Below are 22,871 nucleotides of genomic sequence, written 5' to 3' on the forward strand. Positions count from 1 at the left end.
ATGCAGCGTGAATGTGACTGGTCACGTGCACGAGTAAGCATGCCAGGGACAGGCTCAGCACACCTGCAACATTGCACATGTGTCTGGCTCGTGTGCAAGGTTGTGTGTGGCCCTCCAAGTCACACTTGTTGGTCACGCACATCCTTGCACTCAAGTCTGCCACGTGTGCTATTTTGCAGGTGTGCTGTTCTTGCTGTTGGCATGCTTACACTTGCACGTGATCAGTCACATTCACACTGCATACTCATTTTGGCACCTGTGAGTTGCGGCCTTGTGGAGATGATTTGGATATAGGTTGTGATGGTGCAAGGTGTGCATTTTGTGAGCATTGTGCGTCTCTACGTGATGTGGCATTTTGGTATGCGATGTGGCACTTATTTTGTGGTCTGATGATGTAGCTAGACTGTGTTTTTCTGAGGTTTCAGTGCACATTTCGATGTCAGTGTGTCCGTCAAAGTGTGTCTAGCAATGTTTATGTGTTTCCATGCCACCATGCACAGGGCTATCTGGGACCTGAACTACAGTAATTGTGGGTATGCAATGCTATTTATTATACATGTGTGCCATTGTGGCCATCCACCCCGTCCACCCACTCCATAGTTTGTACTCACCCTGTGGTTGTGTCTGTTGACCTACAGCGGTGTCCCGACCCGGCACTCCAACCACCGTCTCCTCTGTGATGACTTGCACCACCAGTTCCTCCTGCTCATCCAGCTCCAGCTGCGGCATGGGGCTACCACCTCCGGTGGCCATGGCTGCCCTCCGGTTGGCGGCCATCTTCTCCTTGGTGTTCTTCTTGCTGTCGTTCCAGCGTTTTTTCACCTCCTCCATGGCCCTCCTCTTCCTCTCTCCCACAGCATTGACCTTAGCTGTGATCTCCTCCCAGATGTGTTTCTTTCTGGACAATGGCACTGTCTTCCTTATAAACAGCTCCTGCTGGTGTTCAGCCACCAGGCTATACAGGACCTGATTCTCCTGGTGGCTGAACCTGGGGTTCCTCCTCCTCTTTTCCTTCCCCTGGCTCTCTCCCTGCTCCTCCTGGCTGGCTGTGGGGTTCGCTGAGGTCTCTGCGCTTGGCCCTGCTTCCTCCATGTCTCTGGTCTGGTCTGGTCTCTGCTCACTGGAATCCATTTTTTTTTTTTTGCCTGCTTGGGGGCCTTTTATAGTGCAATTTACCGCTTGCTGCGTGTAAAATGCAGGCCTGCTGTCAATTGTCAGGCTGATTTTTTAGATAAATTGCTTATCTCTACTTTTCGCGGCTTAACGTGCGTTTCTTTATCGCCGGCGCTAAGATTTTATCGCCATGCCTAAGTGCCGGAACTGATTGTTATCGCTTGTTAATACGTTGCTATGGCGGCGATAAACAAAGGACTTCGCCGGCGATAAAAATGTTCGCGCTAGCAGCGCTTAGCGATAATTATCACTATTTCTTGTTGATATGCCCCCAAGGTGTTATACTGCAAGTTAGTATAACTGAATGAGGACAGAAAAAAATCCAAGCATGTATGTCTAACCCTACTGATGTATGGTGCCCATTGCTAAAACCATGGGCCACATCGCTCACCAGTCTTGACAAATTTCATTGTTTAGTAAATTAGTCTGGGCCCTTAAAAGAAGAAACACGTTAAAGTTGCATTTTTGAATTACAGGTTTATGGGTCTTTTGGGCAATATGCTTTTCAATACACTGTGGTGATGGCACTTAAACATTCTTGGACGGAACTTAAATGTTTGAGGGGAGCTTGTTTGTTTATGAATGTTCTATTGGTGGCAGTTTCTCTTGAGGGTGCTGGGAAATGTGGTTGACTACATTTCACATCTGTATCATTAATTTGAACTGAGATGCTACAAATTTGCCGACCATTTTTCCACAACCCCACCACGTCTGATTTCATCCTCCCTGGAGGAGAACTGATCAAGCAGTACACCTTGTACCGTGCAACTAAATTTTGTAGAGCCAGACTAATGTGACAGACCGGTGCACAGCACTATAGAGACAGGCTTACCATTTGTGTGTGGCTCTGTTGGGGTTTCTGCACAATTTCACGGCTCTGTAGGCACAGGGCTGGTGTTGGAAGGCATGTGAGTAACCCTGGGCGGTGAACTCTGCTCCACTCGAGGAGTTTGCGGAGTTTTATACACTCCGCGTTACACAGAACTTGCGGAGTTCCGGAAAACTCCGCTTCTCGCAGTGGAGCTGAGTTTTTTTCCTCGTTCGTGTTCAGCAACGTCAAGTTGGCGAGCGCGAGCAAGGAAAATTCACCTCCTAGTGAGATTTTTCCACGTTCGCGATTGTCAACATCAAGTTGGCGAGCGTGAGCGTGGAAAATAAACCTCCCGGCAAGATTTCTCAATGCAGGTGGGAGTCAGGTTTCTCATTGTGAGTGGTCGCGTATGCTTGCGACCACTCACGTTGAGAAACTGCCAGTTCGCGTTGAGAAAGCTGCCGCTCGAATAAAAATCTACTCGAGCGGCAGAAAGGAATGCAGCGCTCACTTGCACTGTGCATGGTGCCGTTCGCGATGATTGAACAGTGCGGACAAGCATCTGGCACTGAAAATCACAGTGAATGTCATTTTTTTACCGCACTACGCCGTTTGCGGAGTTTTGCGTAGCGCGGCGGAGTTTTTTTACCACTTCACGTAGTTTTGCGTAGTGCAACTCGGCGAACTCCACCCAGGGTTAGTCCAATGCAAAGATCTAGTGACGGCATTAGAAGGGAAGAGCCCAAAAGTGACGCAACGGCGGCGTAAAAGTGTTGCAAGGGGTTTGTAAATCTGCCCCTTGGTTGGTACCATCGGGCCTCTTTGGGATAAAGCTTAGGCCTGGAAAGAAAATGCAGGTGTCTGTGGCTGTGGAAGGGGATTCTACAGTTGCTGTACCATTAAAGGACAATATCGGGGTTAAGTTGTATAAATCAGCCTTTAGTGAAAAACTGGGCAGAATCAAAGGTTAGAGCATAATATTTGTGTCAGGGGGGACTAACCCAGTCAAACACAGACTACAAAATGTACTGTTTCATGTGAGAGAAGATCTAGCGGACATTTAAAGGAAATACGTGAGGATGATGTCTTTGAGTCAGTATAGTCTTCCTTGTGGACGTCTCCTTTGGTGAGAGCCCACAAGAAAAATGGCTAGTTGAGTGTAGAACTCAGGAGCTTCAATAAAGTGATATGGGTTGATTCTCATCCACTCCCCAGGATAAATCGCATAGTCACTACTTTTAATGGTGCTAGAGTGTTTAGCAAGATTGATCTAGCAACCGCATATCACCAAGTGTAACTAGATACTTTTCCTAAACACCTTTCTGCCTTTTTTTTTAACGGTGGTTACTTTCCAATTTTAAAGGATGCCGTTTAGGCTGGCACCCACAGCATCTGTCTTTCAACGGATTCTTGAAAAACCTTTCAGAGAGGTCAAAGGTGTGGTCGCTTTTCAAGCTGACATTTTAGTTGCTGGAGGAAATGTCAAAAAAAATGATAGAGCCATGAGTGAAGTTTTGAAGAGATTGGAGGAGGCAGTGATTGTGGCAAATATTAACAAGTGTGAATTTCAGAAAAACAGCATAGAGCATCTGGGTCATGTCATTTCTGAGAAAGAATCCCACCACAATCAACAACAAGTTTGGTTGAGGATATAACTAAGGCTCCGACTTAAGATACATATGATCAAGTTGCTTCTTTTCTAGGAGTGTGTGAGTTTTACACACAATTTATTAAAAACTTTGCTGCCAAAACTACCAATGTGCATGAGTTGCTGAAGAAGGGAAAGAGATTTCTGTGGGACGAGAAATGCCAAAATGAATTTCTGTCATTGAAAAAGACAGTGTTTCTGCTAATGTATTAGGGCTGTTTGATCCTATCAAGAAATGTATCATCTGGTTTACGTCAAAGGCATTGAGAGAAAATGTTCTCTGTCTTTGACAAGGAACGTTTGACGTGCTGTCGGGCTTTTTAATGCTTTAAGTGTTTTATCTGTGAAAGGAAGTTCACCCTAAAAACTGCCCATAATCCATTACTTGATGTTTTGAATGGGATTGTTATAAAAGATCGTACCCCCAGGATAGCCAGGTTGAGCTCAGAATTATTGCAGTGTAATATTCAACTGAACATGTCTCTGGTGAGAAGAACATCAAAGCCGATTATACCTGTCATGATATCCTGTTTTTTGCAGTAAAGAAATTTCTGTTGGCAATGATGAAGACTGTTTAATAGCCACTATTGATGTATATGATGAGTGTGGTTTCACAGAGGATGAGTAGAGTGTAGCATTTTCCGAGGACGAAATTCTGGGGGAAGTCTCTCGTTATAGCACAGGAGGTGGCCCAGAGAGAAGCTTCTGCCTGTTAGAATTCTGCCATTGTTTAAATTAGCGGACAAACTATCTCTTGACGATGATGGCATGTTGATGTGAGGAGAAATATTTACACCTCCCTGTGGTTTGAAAGCAAAAATAATGCTATGGGCCCAAGAGTGACATTTAAGACAGACCATTACTAACTGAAAAGTTAGAGCAAATTATCCGTGGCCAAGTCTGGACAATGACATAAGTGAAATGGTCAAATGGTGTATCATTTGTTCCAATAGTGATAAAGGGATGAAACTGTTCCTATTCCTTTGCAAGCAACTGAGATACCTGATGGTCCTTGGTCTAAAAGAGCTATTGACTTCATTGGGCCATTTAATTCTCTACCTTGGAGATAAAGATTTGTGATGCTTTTTGGTAGATTAGTATAGCAAATAGAGGTAAGTGGAGAACATGGAAGAACCTAACACAGAGGGGGTAATCAATTTTCTGAAGAAAGTGTTTCTAAGAGAGGGGTGCTCCAAAGAAATTGTTACAGACAATGGTGTCCAATTTGTGTCTAGATGGATGAAGGAGTTTCTAGAAAAAGAAATATCAAACATAGGATTGCTCTTTATCACTCACAATCCAACGGACTTGTGGAAAAGATGAACTGTACATTAATGGATTGTGTGCTGTGGCCCATTCAGAATAAGATCGATGTGGTAGAACAGTTGAATGCATGCTATGATCTCATCGGGCATGCCTGAACTGCACCATCGGGGAGTACCTGTTTGAAGTTTTGAGAGGACATGCTCTAGTGTCCAAAATGTGTCCAGCATTGTTGCGTAAGTTTCAACCTAAAACCAGTTACGAGAAGCAAGTTGGCATTATCATATGACCAAAAATTGAGGCATCCCAGATTAAGATGAAAGGTTGGTATGATGATAGACACAAGGTAAAAATAAATCTGGTTCCTAGAATAAAGGTAGGGGATAGGGTGCGAGTCAAAAATACAACATATGTTATAAAGCTATTGTCAAGATTCAGGGCATCAGTGCAGGTAAAAGGTGTGTCTGAAAGGGATGTCCATAGCAAAGGGAATGGACAGTGGAACATGGAGAGGTTAGTGAAAGTTGACAATGTGGGGTCCAGTAGTCGCAGTTAATTGTCAGAGCATCCCATTTATCCTAGTATTTAGGATATTTCCCCAAATTGAAGTACTACTACACAGTCTCATGAGGCAGTTAAAGATTGTGATGTTGTTAGACACAAGAGTGCTGCTAGGTCCATTAAGAAATCATTATGATACCAGAATGCATAATGTTACGTGTTGTAGTTCATGAGAATTGTGCAGTTTTCGACACTTTTGTTATTTCATTATATGTAGTTTGTTAGTTTGATATTGTAGAATGCACAATACTCTTACGTATAAACTGCATGAAATGTTAGATGCAATTGTTTATGTCTTAGAATAATTTTTTATTTATTTGTATGTGAAATACCGTGGTATGTATTACGCCTTATGCATACATTGTGTATATAATTTGTATTTATTAGGAAGAAGGGAGATGTTGTGGTGATTTCACTTCAGCATTCTTGGGTAGAACTTAGAATGTTTGGGGCGTTTGTTTATGAATGTTCTACTGTTAGCAGTTTCTTCTGACGCTGCCGGGTGTTGTGGTTGACTACATTAAAAGCTCTACCTTTCACAGCTGTATCTTGATATTCATTAGAACTGAACTACTACATGTCTCCACGTGAAACCCCCTTCAGTGTTCCTATGCACAAAATAGGCATTGCAGAAAATCTGTCATTCAAGCAGATTTCACATTAAACTAAATCCAACCAATCAGTTTGGATCTCCAAATTTAAAATGACTGAAGATTTTTCATGCCACTGAGCTCAACTTTTTTTGCAAAAATGTATGTAACTTGGCCCCTCCAGTATAAGCTAATGGTTATTTTTTTTAATAAATATTTTTACTGGCATTTCAAACATGCAACTACAAACAGCTTTCCTATTACATCATACTTCAGCATAAAGATGATACAATAGTGTCTCAGATACCAATAACCTCATACTCGGTGTGTTGTATCCATATACCCATGCAAATGCATGATTGGGGCATTAGTCCGAACTTACATATCACATTTTATGTAAGTTCAAGATGTAGCTTGGGCTATAAGCAGACCGTGAGAATTCTTGTTAGGAAAAATTGTCGCACTTACAGACAAGAAGAACAGGTGTGGAGTCGCCGCACTAGACACTTCTGATGAAACCTGGTCTGTTTTTAAATTGAGCAACAGACTTGCTGATGGTTGTGCACAGCTGATGGTTGCTGCAGATGCTGGCCACTGGCAAGGCTCTGCAACCAACATGATGGTGAGCAGTCAACCCCTCCAGCTATGCACTGTAGGGGATGGCAAAAGGGCCAGACATCAGGCCCGGTCCTGCATCCAACATGCTATTCAACTCCCTGAACGTTCACAGACTTTTATTTTTTTAATTTGTTTGGAGTACAGCAGTAGTCCTGCAGTACCCTTCACAGAAGTATTACCCTATTTTATCAGGGTACTTTGCAAGCTTCCCCGATCAAGCTTGCATAGTGTTGCTGTACCAGGGGTGTAAGCTGGTGCAGCAGATCCCATGGGAGCACACCTGTATCACACATGAGGGCTGCACTGAGTCTTCTAGGTTTACTACTGTACTCGCAGCTTGAAAAACAATGTCTATTTTAACCTTTGAGGAGGTGCCACTGGTTCTCCAGGAGGTCAGGGTTGTTGCTACCATGCCCCCTTATGCCATTTAAAAAAAATATATATTCCTGGACATGGGTATAGAGTCCTGTAATGGCGAGCACAACATATTCTAGAGTTGTGGCCACCCAATCAGATCGCTTGGTGCCGGTTCTATGGTACCAAAATGTCTGACTTGGGAAAGGGTTCCTTTAGCCAATGAGAAGGTCCTATTTTTTTAATTTCCATTAGCGCTGGAATCCTGCAGGACTAGCCATCCAGATACACCTAACTTGTTAATCTTTTCATTCCACCCAAAGAACCTCTTTAAATCATCAGAAATTATTTAATTGATTTACACCTAGTAACAAAAAGCACGCTTTCTGAGTAAAGTTCTAACTTCCTGGCAAATTTAGTGTAATTCCGTTCAGACATTTTTTTCTGCATTGTAGAGCAAATTTCTGGGAATTAATATGTGAAATCAGCATTTCGAGACCACCCCTTTTTCTTGGCCCATGCTTGACAGATCAGCACAAAACCTTCCATGAAGGAGCTGAGGTGGATGAACTTTTCTTTTGGAACATTTTGTGCAGATTCATCAAACAGTGGCAATGTTATTAGCAGAACTAAATACACAATGGTCACTATGGAGTATATATATAAACACCATTGTGTAGTTAGGGGAGCAGAATATATTTAAATAACATTGCATACTGAATTGAGTATATATAAACTTTATTGTTAGCCGTTTTGATGATCGTGTTAAAGGTAATGTGATATGTAATCTGTCTTGAAGGACCATTTATGACATCTGTAATTACATCTGACAATTAAAGGGTGCTGTCATGAGGACTGCATTTAGTATGCGAGATACTGTTTGCAGGGCCCTTATGCTGTTATATATAACAGCTCTGCAATATATATGTATATAACAGCCCTGCAAACCGTATCTCGCACACCAAATGCAGTGCTCATGAAAGCACACTTTAATTGTCAGATATAATTACAGATGTCATAAATGATCCTTCAAACCAGATTACATATCACATTACCTTTAACACTATCATTACAACGGCAAACAATAACGTTTATATATACTGCTTACAATATGCGTTGTTACTTACATATATTCTGTTTTTATTTGCTGTTAATTATCATGAAAAATATTGTGAGGTCTAAAGCATTGAATTCGTTGGGCGAGTAAATGCTTGCAGGACAGTTGTAATATTTATAGGTTGCCGGGCTAACAATGAATGTTGAATGTTATTAGTGTTTATGTTTAGTTTTGTAACCATTACTTCAATTTTGTTAATGTGTTTTGGTTTAGCAAATATAAAGTTGATAAAACCACCCCAAACATATATTGTCCATGCACAGTTGGTTTTGACAGAATAACTTGGCCACATTACCACCCCTTGCAGCCAATCAGCCACGGGCAGCCAACTCCTACTGTGCACATCCTTTGGCACAGTGAGGGTTGGCTACAATGACTGGCCGCAAGCCCTCTGGTCAACCGCAGAAGGCCGCCAACTCCCATTGATGTTAGCCACAGGACCTGGATTTGACAAGGCCCTGTTCCCATCCCACCACTGGCAGCCATGTATTTGGAATGTTGCTATATTTTGGCATGGCATTATTTTGTTTGTGTTGTTTTTTTTTTTATTACAAACAGATTTTTTCTTACTGTCCCTCCAGCTTTTCTGTCCCAATTCCTGGGTTCTGTTCTCTGCACAGTACATTGGTCTTTCACACCATGCAATACAGTGTGAAGATGTTAAGGTGCAGATTGCTTTCCCGCTCAAATTGCTGTAGAACATCTGGAAGAACATTTGGGGTTGTTTCAATGTCCTGTGCTTCAGCAGTAGATCTCTCCTGCAGCCACCTCTCATGCTTTGACTTGAGATGTCTTCTTATAGTCGAAGTGCAGAAGTAGTGGAGTCTCCTCTGTCCTCTGATCAGCTTCTGATCGTAAGGCTTGCATATTACCTTCTTATGATTTAATTTCTTCTCTTATATATGATCCCCAAATTGTCAGTATTCAACAGACTATTATTTGGGACCACTAAACAAGACATCTAAATTGCACCCACAGTCTTGGTACAGAAGCTGACTAGCAAAGGGGACCAAGTGTTATTCCAAGAGTTTCCGAGTTCAGAGTCCCAGTAACAAGACCTTGAATTTTGAAAGGACACCTAAGATGGGTCTAGGAGTTTCATAGGCTGTAGTCCAGGTACTGGAACTGAGGACTATTGACAGGTGACACACGGGGAGTTTGCAGACCAGTTGCAACATGAACACATTTGATTTTAATTTTGAACTATGGTGGGTTCACTTTAGCGGTCCCACCATTAAGACCCCTTCAGTCAGGGTGTATGCTCCCTGACCCCTTATGTGGTCTTTTATTCTTTTCTCAGGCCACTGCCTGCCAATCAATGCCTTTGGGTATCCATGTACCAACTTAGAGCTCATGTACCTGAAAGATGGGGAAAAAAGCTTCCTTATGCAATCAAATTGAATTCTTTTTTAATTTTGGTCACAATCACTCGTTAAACCTGCCTTCAAAGATGGCTTGTGGACTAATGGTACAATATCTTTACGTTTTTTACCCTTTCAAGACCACTGACAGATTTTTGCTACACTATTTTCACAAATACTACTGAACCCATTTACGCCAAAGCAAACACAGTTTATTGAGTAATGTTCTACTTTCATGACAAATCTGGTGTCATTTCATTTAGTGTTTTATTTCTAGCAGAGTAGAAAGATTCTTACAGGAGTGAGGAATGAGAATACGTAAAGTTATATTATTATCCATATTTATTCCCCCATCCAACGGATCTGCATGAAACTTGACACGCTGAATTCAAATCTTTGTTTTTTTGAAATTTTCAAACAGATTTGCCAAACAGAGCCAATATTATTAAGAAACAAAAATGACTTTTCAATGTGAACTCAGGGGCATAGCTGCACCACATTCTTGTAAATATGGTGCAGCCTTGCGTTTCCGAAGTGGAGGAGCACGGCGTTAAGCCCTGGAGGCTAACGACACGCTACGCCACTTCATTGTACATATGCCCCTCAGTGTGTAATAAATTACATTAGACTGTCCTGGGATGCTATAAAGGAAGCAACATCACTGTTAATTATGCAGAATTCATACTGTAGTGTCCCAGTGGAGAAGACATTCATGGATCTAAGTCATGAGGCACTGCTGCTTCGTGCACGAAGTTTGTTCTTCCACCAGAAAAGAGTGCACCATTAACACGGAATTCTTTTTATTATTTGTGTCTCCATACATAGGAATGATTCAAGCAGTGTTGTTTATTAATTGAGGTGTTATTAAATCCTGTGCTTACATTAATGAGAAAAACCAGTTTGTTCTAGGTAGTCATGGAGTACGCACAGTTCCAGAAATGAGTGATATTTATTAAAGGCAATGTTAGTAAGCATGCCTCAGGTAAAGATGAAATAAGGTCATCTATTAATTTTTAAAAAACTAATTCTCTCTCAGTCCTATTGATTGTGCTATGGCAATTTAACAACCCGTTTATTCAATTTATTCATTCAAATATGTTAAAACGAACCATTAAAGACAAACTTCTTACAGGCCGCTATTTCCTTGACGAAATCTTTTAAGAGAACTATTTGTTTTGAATGTTGTTTACACCCTTTAGCAAATTAAATGCAGGGCGTTTAAGCTCGAGCTCTGACATAAAGTTGTATTTGAATTCTATGTCTCTCATATGCTTAAAATACAGACATTGTATACAACCTCAGTATAATTATTATATTTTTTAATCCTCATCTCACCAATAAATGTAAAGAAAATTATACTAATAATGCTTATTAGTATAATTTTCTTTAAATTTGACCATATATTGACGAATGCTGCTCACATAATGTGCTGATAAATGTACCATATTATTACTAACATCACCAACAAATCTTTGGTGAAAGCTGTGAAAAGACAATAGAATTTGGTTCACTGTTATTTAACTGATACGCTCACCGTGTTCTATCACATTCTGGAAGTTTAAATACCGACCCTTCCTTATATCCACTCCACAATATTTATTGCAACATGCCATCAAGCTAAATATGTATGTAGTTAAGAATAGAGAACTTGGAGCCAGATGTACAAAGCATTTTACTGGTCACAAAAAGCATTTTGCTATATACAGAAGGCAAATGGGACTGGTAACTTGCTACAGAATCACATTTTGCTTTTTCGATTCGGCATTAGGAAGGACTGTGTTTAGGGTGCCCCTTCCTAATACCGAAGAGCACTGGTATGTAGGAATGTTTTGTGACCGGGAACTTCAAGTTGGCGGTAACCCATTCGCAAATAAGAAGGACCTCTTCCCCTTTGTGAATGTGGGCGTCACCATTTTCTAAGAGCAGGCAGTGGTCATGTGGATCACTGCCTTTTCATTTTTATTTGTGAAATGCATCCTGTTTTCCTTTAAGGAAAATGGGTGCATTACAAAAAACAATATTGCTTTATTTAAAAAGCAATCACAGACATGGTGGTCTGCTGACCCCAGCAGGCCACCATCCTTGTGATTGTAGCCATTCACAATGGGTCGCAAATTCCAACCTGCCTCATGAATATTGATGAGGCATGTCCCTTTGGGACCCACTGCGAATCACTAACAGTGTCAGACACACTGTTGTACATCGCAGTTTGCAATTTCCTAATAGCGAATCGCTAAGGTTTGCTTTTAGGAAATTGCAAATCCGCAATTTCGGACATCAAGCCCCCATTCTTTCCAGTTTAGGCGTATTGAAGTGATATAGTGATATTGTGGATTTGATATATGTTCAGGTCAATATTCTGGACCTCGATATTGTGACATACAACCTAAAACCGAACCTGCATTTGCAGAATGATAGTCATTTTATTTACATAGCAAGATGTACATCCTGATATTAGCTTCATAGCACTTAAATCTATCACTAAGGCATCACAGAGACAGAGCACTCTCAGCCAAATTATTGATTGGCCCATACTGCAGCCATAAAGTAGATTCATATGCATGGCCACACTGATAAATTTAATAAACAGGGGTTTTGGTAAATATGAGCAACAATCCCAGCGGCAAATATATAAGGTACTGAATTCCATGCAGTAATATTGGGTCTGCACGTTATTCACAATTAAATGCTATTAAATTTGTAAATGCATTGCTACAGGGTGTTACTCCTCAGACCCTGATTACGAGTTCTCAGCTAGGCGATTATTTTCACACCTTTCAAAATCCAATATTACAGCGATCAGAATTTAAAAAGATGCAAGAATTAATGCCTATCATGAGTTATGACTTTAAAATGAGTAATAACATGCGGAATTGGTGTTTAACATTCCTAATTCTGCATATTTGTACCCCAAAAATTGCCACTTTGCACACGTAAGACCTGCCTTGATATATCTGCAAATGTAGTCATCACCCTTGATATATTATGGGATTGCACATTTCTTATCAGGGGCCGTATACAGAAGGAAAAAGTTTGATTAGCCATTGAATTGGGACCGGTCCTGTAATCTTGTAAGAGGCACTGCTTTTAATTTCATATGAGTACTGTATTTCATGCACCTTATTCTGGCTTAGGCCGTTATTTTTTTTGAATTTTTGTTTGTCGCTTTGCACACTGTTGTGATATATTTGTGAATGCCGCCCTCATCCTTTACAGGTTATGGAATGGTGAGTTCCTCAGCATGGACCATATGCTGAAGGATAGTTTTGATTGTGTACTGAATAAGGACTAGTAATCAAATCTTTTAGGAAGTATTGTTTTTCATTTTGGGTTGATATTGTTTAACATGTATCTTATTAAGGTCTTGTCGGTATTCTAGTTATGCCATGACAAACCAAATACATATTAGGGCTAAGAAATTGATAAACAACTATTGTACATGATATAGTAGCTTTGCCCTTTATTACTATGTATCTGTATAGTTATATTGGTCTACCCTTTGTCTGACTGTACTTTTATGGCCATAATATTGCTGAATAAAGTATTATTGACTGACTGACCGTCAGATTTTTCTAAATACATTTCTGACTTTTTTCCAGATAAATGTTGGTAGGGTTGATAATTATCTCACAACTCGTACTTCTGATCCTTTTGCAAACGTGTTTGCACACAAATCACTCTTTAGCTCTTCACTTGTAATCAGGGCCACAGCTTTATTTTTTTATGCAGATTTAGCACCCTGCCAGTACCATGCAGTTAGTAATCGTGGCCTCAAAATAGTAGGCAACCGCTCCTGGAATCCCATCCAAAGATTCTGCATACATTAATCTCATCACCATCTTTTAGTAGTAGTTCAGATATGCATCTTTTTCACAAACATCCCCCCAACTCCTGAATAAGGCTTTCAAAGTAACCAATAAACCACAACATGTAATCTATGAATCAGTGTGTTATCTAAACTAGGACTTTCTGAAGAGTTCTATCAATAGTGGACCTCATTATAAGTTGCCCATAATCTCCGATGGGTCCAGTAGCGGAGTGGACCAGCCCATTGTGACTACAGTTAACATGGAGACACTTTCGGCCCATTGATTTCACTCTGGTGAAACCGGCTGCTCAAATCAGTTGAACTCCCTGGGTGAAAATCCGAACAAGAATGGTGTATACCCATTTGAATCAATTCTGTTAAATCCAATTCTCAATTTTTTCCCATTCCTAAAGAGACACTAAGGGACCACCACAGTGGAACTTTCCTGACCTCCAGATTTACCATTCTGGCTGGCATCTCTGGGGGGGCAAATTTCCAGACTAACTAGCGGACAATTTGCAGTGGAGTCCATGCCCTTTGAGAGGTCAACATCTCATAATCATCTTTTTCATGCTATTTCACAACAGAGAGCTTACACCCATGCAGCAACCACAGCAATAGGCTCTTTTGTAAAACAAAAAGTGGCAGACAATGTAAAGTGTTATTGCTTTTGGACTGAATCAAAGGCTGAATGGATTTCTGGTTTTTCAAGTTGTGCAAAGCTTGTCGCATATTAAACACACCTTCATTTACAAGTCTGTGGGAGACAGTTTAAGAGTCAACCGCAGCTCAACATGTGTTTACATGAGTACAATCACTTCCTGTATTTAGGATTTTTGAACAGGTGTTCACATCATCACGTCACTTTGCTGCATTTGCTTTGGTCCCCTGCATCATACTCTCTGGCCTTCTTCACCTCATAACTCCTCTGCCTCAGATACCCTGCTCGGTCACTATCCCAAATTCTCTTCTCCCCGATCACCTCTTTCCACACCCATTGTCCAAAAGCAATAATTATCATTAGCATAATTACACCCTGCTCTGCCCAGATTCCCTTGTGACCTGTATATCTGTCAAGCACTCTGGGTCCTTCCTCAGTCCTACTCAAGCAAGGAAGCCTGAGGTTGTTCGAGCCAGGACCTGGGACCAAGACAGCACCTTCAGGTATGAGCAGCACAGCACTGCACTTCTATCTGTATTCCTCTCTCTCACTCCCAATGCAGTGTACATGTTAGGCACTGCCTCGTGAGCTAGTCCAAAAGCTAATTTACAAGTTTATTTTACTAGGTATTATTCTTATTATTTTGAGTTTTATATAGCGCTAGCTAGACCCGAAGGTATCAGAGCACTGTACATGGTATGTGACAATGTTTACAGGAGGTACATGAGGGGATTCATAAGAGTCCTAGTTTAGCAGCACAGCATTAAGTGGTTATAAAGACACACAAGTGTAACACTAGGACATATTGAGGAATGGCTGTTTTCCTCATCATCGAAACATGATTGGAGAACACCTCCCAACCTCAACCTTGACACCACACATTCAACAACCGAAAACCCACTCTACAGACACAACAGTTTGTTCACCATCCCAGAAAATGTTTTCTTTGCTTTTTTAGGGTTATGAAGTGCTCATCAACTGCAACAAGTTATCACTGCCAATGTGGTTGTTGTTTCCAGTAATGTTTTACATTAGTAAGGATATATGATGGTTAGAAGCATAAATTCACACCTCCTGAAGGCATTGGCAAAGACTGCACTTTGGGAATAATGCACAACTATAATGCCACCGATATAATGAATACATGTAACTCACATCTCCTTAGATTTCTTTTCTTTGCTACATATAAGTGATAACAACATTTTCATGCACATTATTTTACGTAATTTCTTCCACTTCCTTCCTAAGCTTTAACTTGGTAATTTACAGACTTATTTACTAATGTTGCACAGGAGCTTGTGCGGCCCGATGCAATTTTGCACCGTGCCTGAGGATTTTTATAATGGTAACTAATCAACACAATGCGTACCATGATTTGCACAACTTTGCTTCATCTGCACCACAATTTACTGTTTTAATTTTTAATATTATCACCTATGTGCACACAAATGTCGTGTTTCCAATTAATTTTGTAGTGGCACTGAATTATTTTTGGTACGGTGACCTCACTTCCAGCGTTTATACTTAATTTATGGAAAATATAACCTCAAAATTGTCCACAAATATCTGCTACGGTGTGTGTATGCATCTTTTAATCCTTTTCGAAGGTCAGTTTCACATACAAGCAGTTGCTAATATGGCAACCTTCCATGAACCATGTCGATCAATAAAAATGCATCACTTGGTAAAATTTCCTGTTTAATATTTTCTTCCGCTATTTCTACTTGCATCAATTTAAATTTCTACCTGTCGGTATATGTATGTTAGTCCCAAGTATGATATAAATGTTCCTTTTTTACACTTTTCTAATGCATTATAGTTGCTGTGGAGTGGTTATCGCATACGTCCATTTTTAGAAAGATGAGGAATGGGTACTGGGGAAACAGCCATCACCCCCACACCCCCCCCCCATTGCAGTTATTCACTCCACCCTTCTTTAAAATGCAAGCCAGTTGCCACCTGTACCATTGAAAGACAGACTGACAGCTTCCACATCCAGTTCCCATTTCATTCATGCTTTGTTCCCATTGCCGGGACGGGTTTGCGCCTTCACTGGACATTGCATTTGCTATTATAAAGTCCACATGTACCATAGGCAAAGTAGTAGGATTCTCCTGGGGCCTGGTAATCACTGTAACCTTTGAATATACAAAGAGTATGCAATTCCTAAGAAAGGTAAAATGGGAGATCCCGTAGGTATCATACCCATGTCAAGAAAGGTTGGAGGAATATGAATATTCAGAAGCAAGAGCCCTCATCCATCGAGTTGGGTGGCTTGATTTGTCATCGGGGAGCTCCTTGTTGGGCCGACGCTGCAATGCCCAACTGGCCCCTCAAGGGGGCTCTTTGCCAGGCATCTTTTTAGAAGTTACTAGCGGTGAAGACCCTAAAGGGAGGGTGCTAAAAGTGTAGAATGGTAAAGGAAGTAAGAAGGCATAAAAATGGTTAGTGCCACCTAAAGACTTTTTATTGAGTTGATGGATCCTGTCACATCTAAAAGCGATGTGAAACAGTGAACGAAATGATGTCCATATGTGTCTCCAGTGATCTATTTGAAAGACGGCCAACACGTTTCTTTCCAACAAAGTAATCATGAATGATCTAGGCCAATTTGTCAGGACCGTTTGAAACCTAATCAACATGGGTCGGGACAGTAGTCCAGCTAGTTTAAGGGCCCAATCCAAAAACCACCCTACCAGTGTGGTAAAGACAATACCTAATGTAAATTAATTACATGGAGATAAATCAAACCCTATGTAAACTACTTACACGGGGACAAATCAGACACTATCCTCCAGTATTGTGAAGTGCGGTTTCCTTTGCAAGAACTAAGGGGCATAGATTATTTTCCGATAGAGTCGGATCTGTGCTCATGTAATTAGTTTATGTAATGTCAGATATGTGCCAATGTAATTAGTTTCCACAGTTTTTTTTCTCAGTTTCATGTTAGTTTTCAAAGAGCCATTTTCTTCCACAAATGGAAAGAGGGCATCAATAAGTAATGTTAGTGTACCAATTACATCCCCACTAGGAGGACATTTTTTACTCAACTATGATTTATATGAATGGGATCCAAAGCTTTACAGCTAACACAGGAGGATGTTAATGGTGTAAAAATTGATCTTTTCAGCTTATCTTTTAGCTGTTTGAAAGAAACCAAAATTATTGGTCCAGTCCAGCATTCTTATGGTAGCTTTTCCAACAGAGGGGCCAGATGTAGGCACCCTGTCGAAAATTCACCCTTTACCATCCAATGCCTGCCAAAAGTTGGCAGCATGTACATTCCGGGATTCCAAGATTCTAATGTCAAAATCATCACTAGGGCAACTTTGGAGTTGGATTACAAAGTCAAAGGTCAAATATCCAGCAGACTGTTCTCCAATTCCAATATTTTTTGGGTGTGACACCACACCACTATAAAGGTCACCGTCTCAGTTGCAGACAGGTTTACTTTTAACATTGTCGTCATTCCGTTTGTCCTGGGTAATGGGCTGGTATTTTACTACCCTCGATGTAATGATGCCAGGGGTACTAGTATCCTGAGGAAAGGGAAAATCTGGCCCATTTTGAGATGACCTCTGAGAACAATCGAGAAATTAGAAATTGATTGATGACTCAGCAGTTCTGGTTCAGGTTCACCCTGTGAATCTTCATTCACACCAGATATTCTTAGGATCTTAGGATTTCAACTCTGTCATCGGATAACATTTCTGGGTAAAAGAAAAAGAGATCCACTGCATTCCTGAGGTTCACATAACTCTGAGTGGGCTGGCCACTCCCATATTGACCTACCTCAAAATGAAGTAGCCACTCATTATGGGGTTCACATGCTTAAATCTGGTCTGATTTGCATGGCTGAACTTTTCTATCATGCCTGTAGGTGGTTGCTAACCCCCTATACTGAACATTAGCTCTATTCACCCTCAGAATGGTGTGGGTATCAGGGATTTCTCTAGAGTGGGTATTTTCCATACTCCTTTAGCCATGTCTCTGTGATTAATGGAATGCCAAGGCAAATGTAGATGGTCAAATCATTAATTTCACCAGCTACTGCATGTAAACAGGGGGCATTATTCATAGCATATTTGTGAGAGGACTTTTCTACTGAGTTTTGACCAAAGTCCTTGCTTCCCTCTTCCTCCCTGTTTCTGGAATTCATTAGCTGAAGCCATGTTTTAAGAAAATATTTTATCTTCTAGTATTACCTCAACATTTATTATTAGGGTTTGGTAGCCTGAGAACTCTGAGCACCATGTCAGTCCTAATTAGTGTCACAGCCTAAATACGCACTTGTAAATTGAATAAATCCAATACACATATTCAGCTTTCAAGTAAGGCAATGCTGAGTTGGCAAAGAAAATGCACAGTGGCATGAAAGCTAAATGCGGCATGTGGGCTGCAGTGTCTATAAACACCACTGACACCTAAGACTAAAATATATGGCTTCTGGGGGTCAAACACCATTTCTTTGAACAGGCTTGAGTATGAATAAAAATCAATTCTTACAAGTAAGCCTGGTAAAAAGTTAGAAAAAATATTTCAAACCTCTTCTTATTTCTTGGGGAAAGCTGATTTTTGAAAAATATATTGGAGAGTTAACTTTTAAGAAGGTACTTTGAGCTGCAAGAAAGCAAACTAAATTATAACCTGTTTTCCTGATAACCCAACTTTTTAGACTGTAAACATTATCCCAGAAGAGCTGTCATCGGTTCCCCTCAGGGAGGACAATAGAGCAGCTTCAGGGAGTGAGAAGTCTACTGTGGTGCCAACAGTGTCTCCACTTAGCAGGGGTGAATCAGGAACAGATGTCACTACAAAGGACTGCCTCAATGCTTCTTTCCTTGAAGTTGAGGTCCTGAATGATGGCCACAGGAGTGGAAACCATTCATTCCCAGTTGTGTCACACACTTTTCTGTGCCCACTGAAGGCAAAAAACGATTTACAGCACAAGGAGAGTGGAGGTTCCCTCATTTCAATATGGGTGTTTTTGAAAGGAAATACCATACTTGTACACAGGAAAGAAGGCTAGTTTAAATATTAAATGAGGCTCTCTGGAAAGATTTGTAGTAAAGGTAAAAAGGGAATGCTGCACAATGAGATTGTTTTCCATGTGAAAGTTGACAGGGCTGAATTAGGGAATTCTGAAATCAATTCATGTGCACAGGATAAGAAAAAGACTAAACGTCCACCTTTGCCTCTGGACATTCTTAGACCTTGAAGACAAAACGATTCTGTTTGATTGCTGGAGAAGAAAGACAGCTGGCACCATGGACTGCAACTGCTCTCTAAGAGTTGCAGGCCTCCTGTTGCTATTAAAGGGATACAAAGAGCAGAGGGCATCCCGGCCCAGAGGGATGTCCTGATGGAACTCAACTTCAAAAGAAATCTATCTGGATAGAGGCCTGCTGACTAGAAGCCTTCTCTGGGGACCTGAGGGTTGTATGAGATACCAAGACCGATGTTACCAGCATGATAAATGTTTGGGAGCTTTTTGAACTCCGTGGGTCAGATTTACAAATCCTTTCGTTCAGGTTTGCGTAACGTTTGTAACAGAGAAGCCCATATAAAGTGTCCAGGTGGGATTTGCTATTCAATGCAAATAGGGATTTTTATTGAATAATAATTCAAAGAAACACAAAGTTGTGCAGTGCGCTGTCTTGCAGTACTTTGTGTCCCGGAGGCATTCTATGGGTAGACCATGGGTGTTCCAACGCAACCACTGCTGGGGTTTGATGCAAATCCCTATCTACAAAGAATTGTACACAGGAGTTTGCACTGAAATTCTATCCATTCTTGAGACAGGAACAATGAGAAGGAATGTTTTAATTGTTCCTTATTTTTCCCAGTTTGCATGTGTGCTGCATTGCGCAGCACACATACAAAGTGGGAAAAGCCTTGAAGCATAGGCTTTGGCATAGAAATGATCCCTTCTGATAAAATACCTATGCTTCAGGCAAAGCAGACACCCTTGCACTTGGTGCAGGGTGTTTGCATTGCCCCATTGATGCCTAAATTGCAACAGTGCAGGGAGAGAGCAGAACAGCACCACATCTTCATAGCTATGGTGCTGCTCTGCTCTCTCCCGTTCATGCAACACAGAGCAGCTTTACTGTCTGTGATTTGCTGTGCTGCATGGCTTCTTGATAAATCTGGAACAGGTAAATAGGTCGGGTTTCTAAGGAGAGTGCACCCTAGGGAAACAAAGATGTCAAGTCAACCAGCACAGAACATTTGTCAAGATGAAAAAGGCTACAGCAGGATCTCAAATTGATGTTATCCAGCATCGTGGAGCCCTCTCTGGTTACAGCATCCAGACTTGATTCACTGAAGGATATTGGAAGAAAAAGTTAAAATTTAGGACCTAGGTGAGGTGGCTGCAAAATCAATCTGTGTCCTGCTCAAAGATGTTGGTGCCCAAACTGAAGGCTTTAGCTTGAGCACAATGACGACATATCTGAATTTGATGGGCTTTTGCTAACGTCCGGATCCCAACTTCCCACATAGGGGAATTTTGAGTAAGAACGTCTTGAGTAAAAAACTTTGGGGCATATTATCAAACCAGGCGATAAAATTATCGCCACTTTAGCGGCAGAAAACTGCAGCTAAAACTGCGATAATGGGCTTGATAATATGCTCTATGGAATTCCAATTGAAGCCCATGTTAGACGTCCTTCACATTTAACATGGGCTTCAATTGGAATTCCATAGAGCATATTATCAAGTCCATTATCGCCGTTTTAGCAGCAGTTTCCTGCCGCTAAAGCGGCAATAATTTTATCACCTGGCTTGATAATATGCCCCTTTGAGCTATGTAACTCACTGGGTTCACATGCCCCAACTCCATTGCAGTTAGCTTAAAATCGCTCCTAGGTACCTCTCATGAAAATAATGATATTGAGTTGTGCTTTCTGTTTTCATTGTGTTTTTGTGCCTAACAAACCATAACTCCTGTTATCATTATCTGGTTTGAACCGTTTTGTATCTATTACATTTTTTATTTTTTTAAACTTTTCTAAACTGGTTTGGGAGATTTATTGTGTAGTCTTAACTTTAATGGTTTCTTGGTATTGCTTGAACTTAGCACAAAGTTTGCTCAAAAATTGCCTGTTTGCTTGTGCCATTGTTACCAGTAGTGACTAACTCAGAACTGTGTTGTGACCTAACCATATTGTGTTTATTAATTTGGTTGGGGAACTCCTTACTAAATTAATTATCCTCTTGGCACAGGTACTGTGGCGTTAAACGTCATGATACAAATTTGTAAAAAGTATACAATTTCAAATGCACCTGTCTAGGTGATCTATTCACCATCATGGTGAGCTTACCATGGGGATTTATACATCAAGATGCCTCACTAGGCTTTCCTGTAATCTTGAAATATGCATATAGGTACATTTTAATGCACCTCTATAAAGTTCCCATGTCATGAATTCCTGGGACTCCATAAAAGAGACATGGTATATCTTAAATGTGGCATTTACTACTCTGACTTCAACCAATATGATAGGTCTCCAGACCAAACAAAAAAGGCTCTTCAAATTTAAGTGAGGCTGCTTGTAAATAAGTGCTTGGAATATCACACCTATACCAGCCGAGAAATAACCTGCAAGTGATAATCAGTGCAAGTGATAGGCCAATACTTGTCACAAGGACCTGGAAGACTTCTGACCCTTCAGCCTAATGGAATTCCCTTGCACTGACTCAACCCTTACTTTTTCTCTGACAAAGATCAGGTGAGGCAACCAAAAGAGGCAAAGAAAAAGAGAATGAGTGGGATAAAGAAGAGAAATAGAGAATGCAAGTAAGAGAAAGAGAGACAGCATGAGAGAGTTCTTTCCAGGCGCTGAGACTGCTCCATTTTGGTTTTGAGGGAAGTAGTAATTAAACGCTGCTTCCTAAAATCAGTTATATCAGCATCTAGGCATGTCTTGATTTAGTAAAAGTTAGTTCAATTGTGGCCTTTTTGACTTGGAACTATGAATGATATTGAATATTAAAAATTGTAAACTGACTGAAGCAACAAAGCGAGTCAAGCCTACATCAATCAATGTACACAGCCCTGAATCAAGCAAAGGTACACACATTATTGTTTGAAAAGCCAGGTTTTCAGCTGCTACCTAAAGTTCATCAAATTGGATCCTTGATGGAAAGCAAGATGGAGTCTTTTCCATGTTTTTCTGCTGTCATTGAAAAGTCAGAATCACCATAAGTTGGCAGTGCAAATCCCAAATACATGGATTAAGGCAAACTGGGAGGGATCCCTGGTTGAGAGGATTTAAACTTTGCATCCAAGAAATCTGGAGTTTTACCATGGAAAGCTCTGTGATCACTGTGGGTTTTAATAGTATTCTTTTGTAGAGATAGAACAAAGGGCAAAATATGCACTATATGTGTGAGGAGGTCACAGAGAAAGAGACCATAAAGCAAGGTGGTGACTGCATTTTGAGGTAACTAATGGCTGTGTAGAGATTTTTCTGGCATGGCTACAAGGAATGCATTACCATAACCTGGGATAAGATGGGGCACATATTACTGACTGTCAAAGAACGGAAGGATGTATATGAACGTCTTTATGTGGAGCAAACGTGTTCAAGACTTTGGTCACCTGGGTGGCCTAAGAAAAAGAGTGGTTGTTAAAGCTAAACAAAAAATGTGTGCTAACCAGCTTTGTAATCATTTGATGCCTTCTTGTGAATGTGTGCTCTATGAAAGGCAAATACTAATGCTAATAGCTGGAACATTGTGATGAACTACCTATGAAAGGATAGGCAGTACATGGGAGTAATTGCTTAAACAGATGCCTGCCTTCTGGATGGATCCTGTGTGAGTGGCTTGGGCTCATAGGTTAATCTCCAGATCCTGTGTAAATAGTTTGATTTGTGTAACTATCTCTGGCTAATCATTCA

At 40.8% G+C, this 22,871-nt stretch overlaps 1 protein-coding gene across 1 annotated transcript in view; it reads left to right on the forward strand.

Annotated features, from left to right (window-relative positions):
* The first annotated feature begins 14,185 nt into the window (after window positions 1–14,185).
* Window positions 14,186–22,871, forward strand: part of LOC146812226 (BPI fold-containing family C protein-like) — a 98,696-nt gene continuing 90,010 nt past the window's right edge. The window contains exon 1 of the mRNA XM_085619256.1: window positions 14,186–14,468. The gene's annotated coding sequence lies outside the window, so the exon portion shown is untranslated. The remainder of the gene's footprint in view (window positions 14,469–22,871) is intronic.

The sequence above is a fragment of the Triturus cristatus genome, chromosome 7 (genome assembly GCF_964204655.1).
Source record: "Triturus cristatus chromosome 7, aTriCri1.1, whole genome shotgun sequence".
Lineage (NCBI taxonomy): Eukaryota > Metazoa > Chordata > Amphibia > Caudata > Salamandridae > Triturus > Triturus cristatus.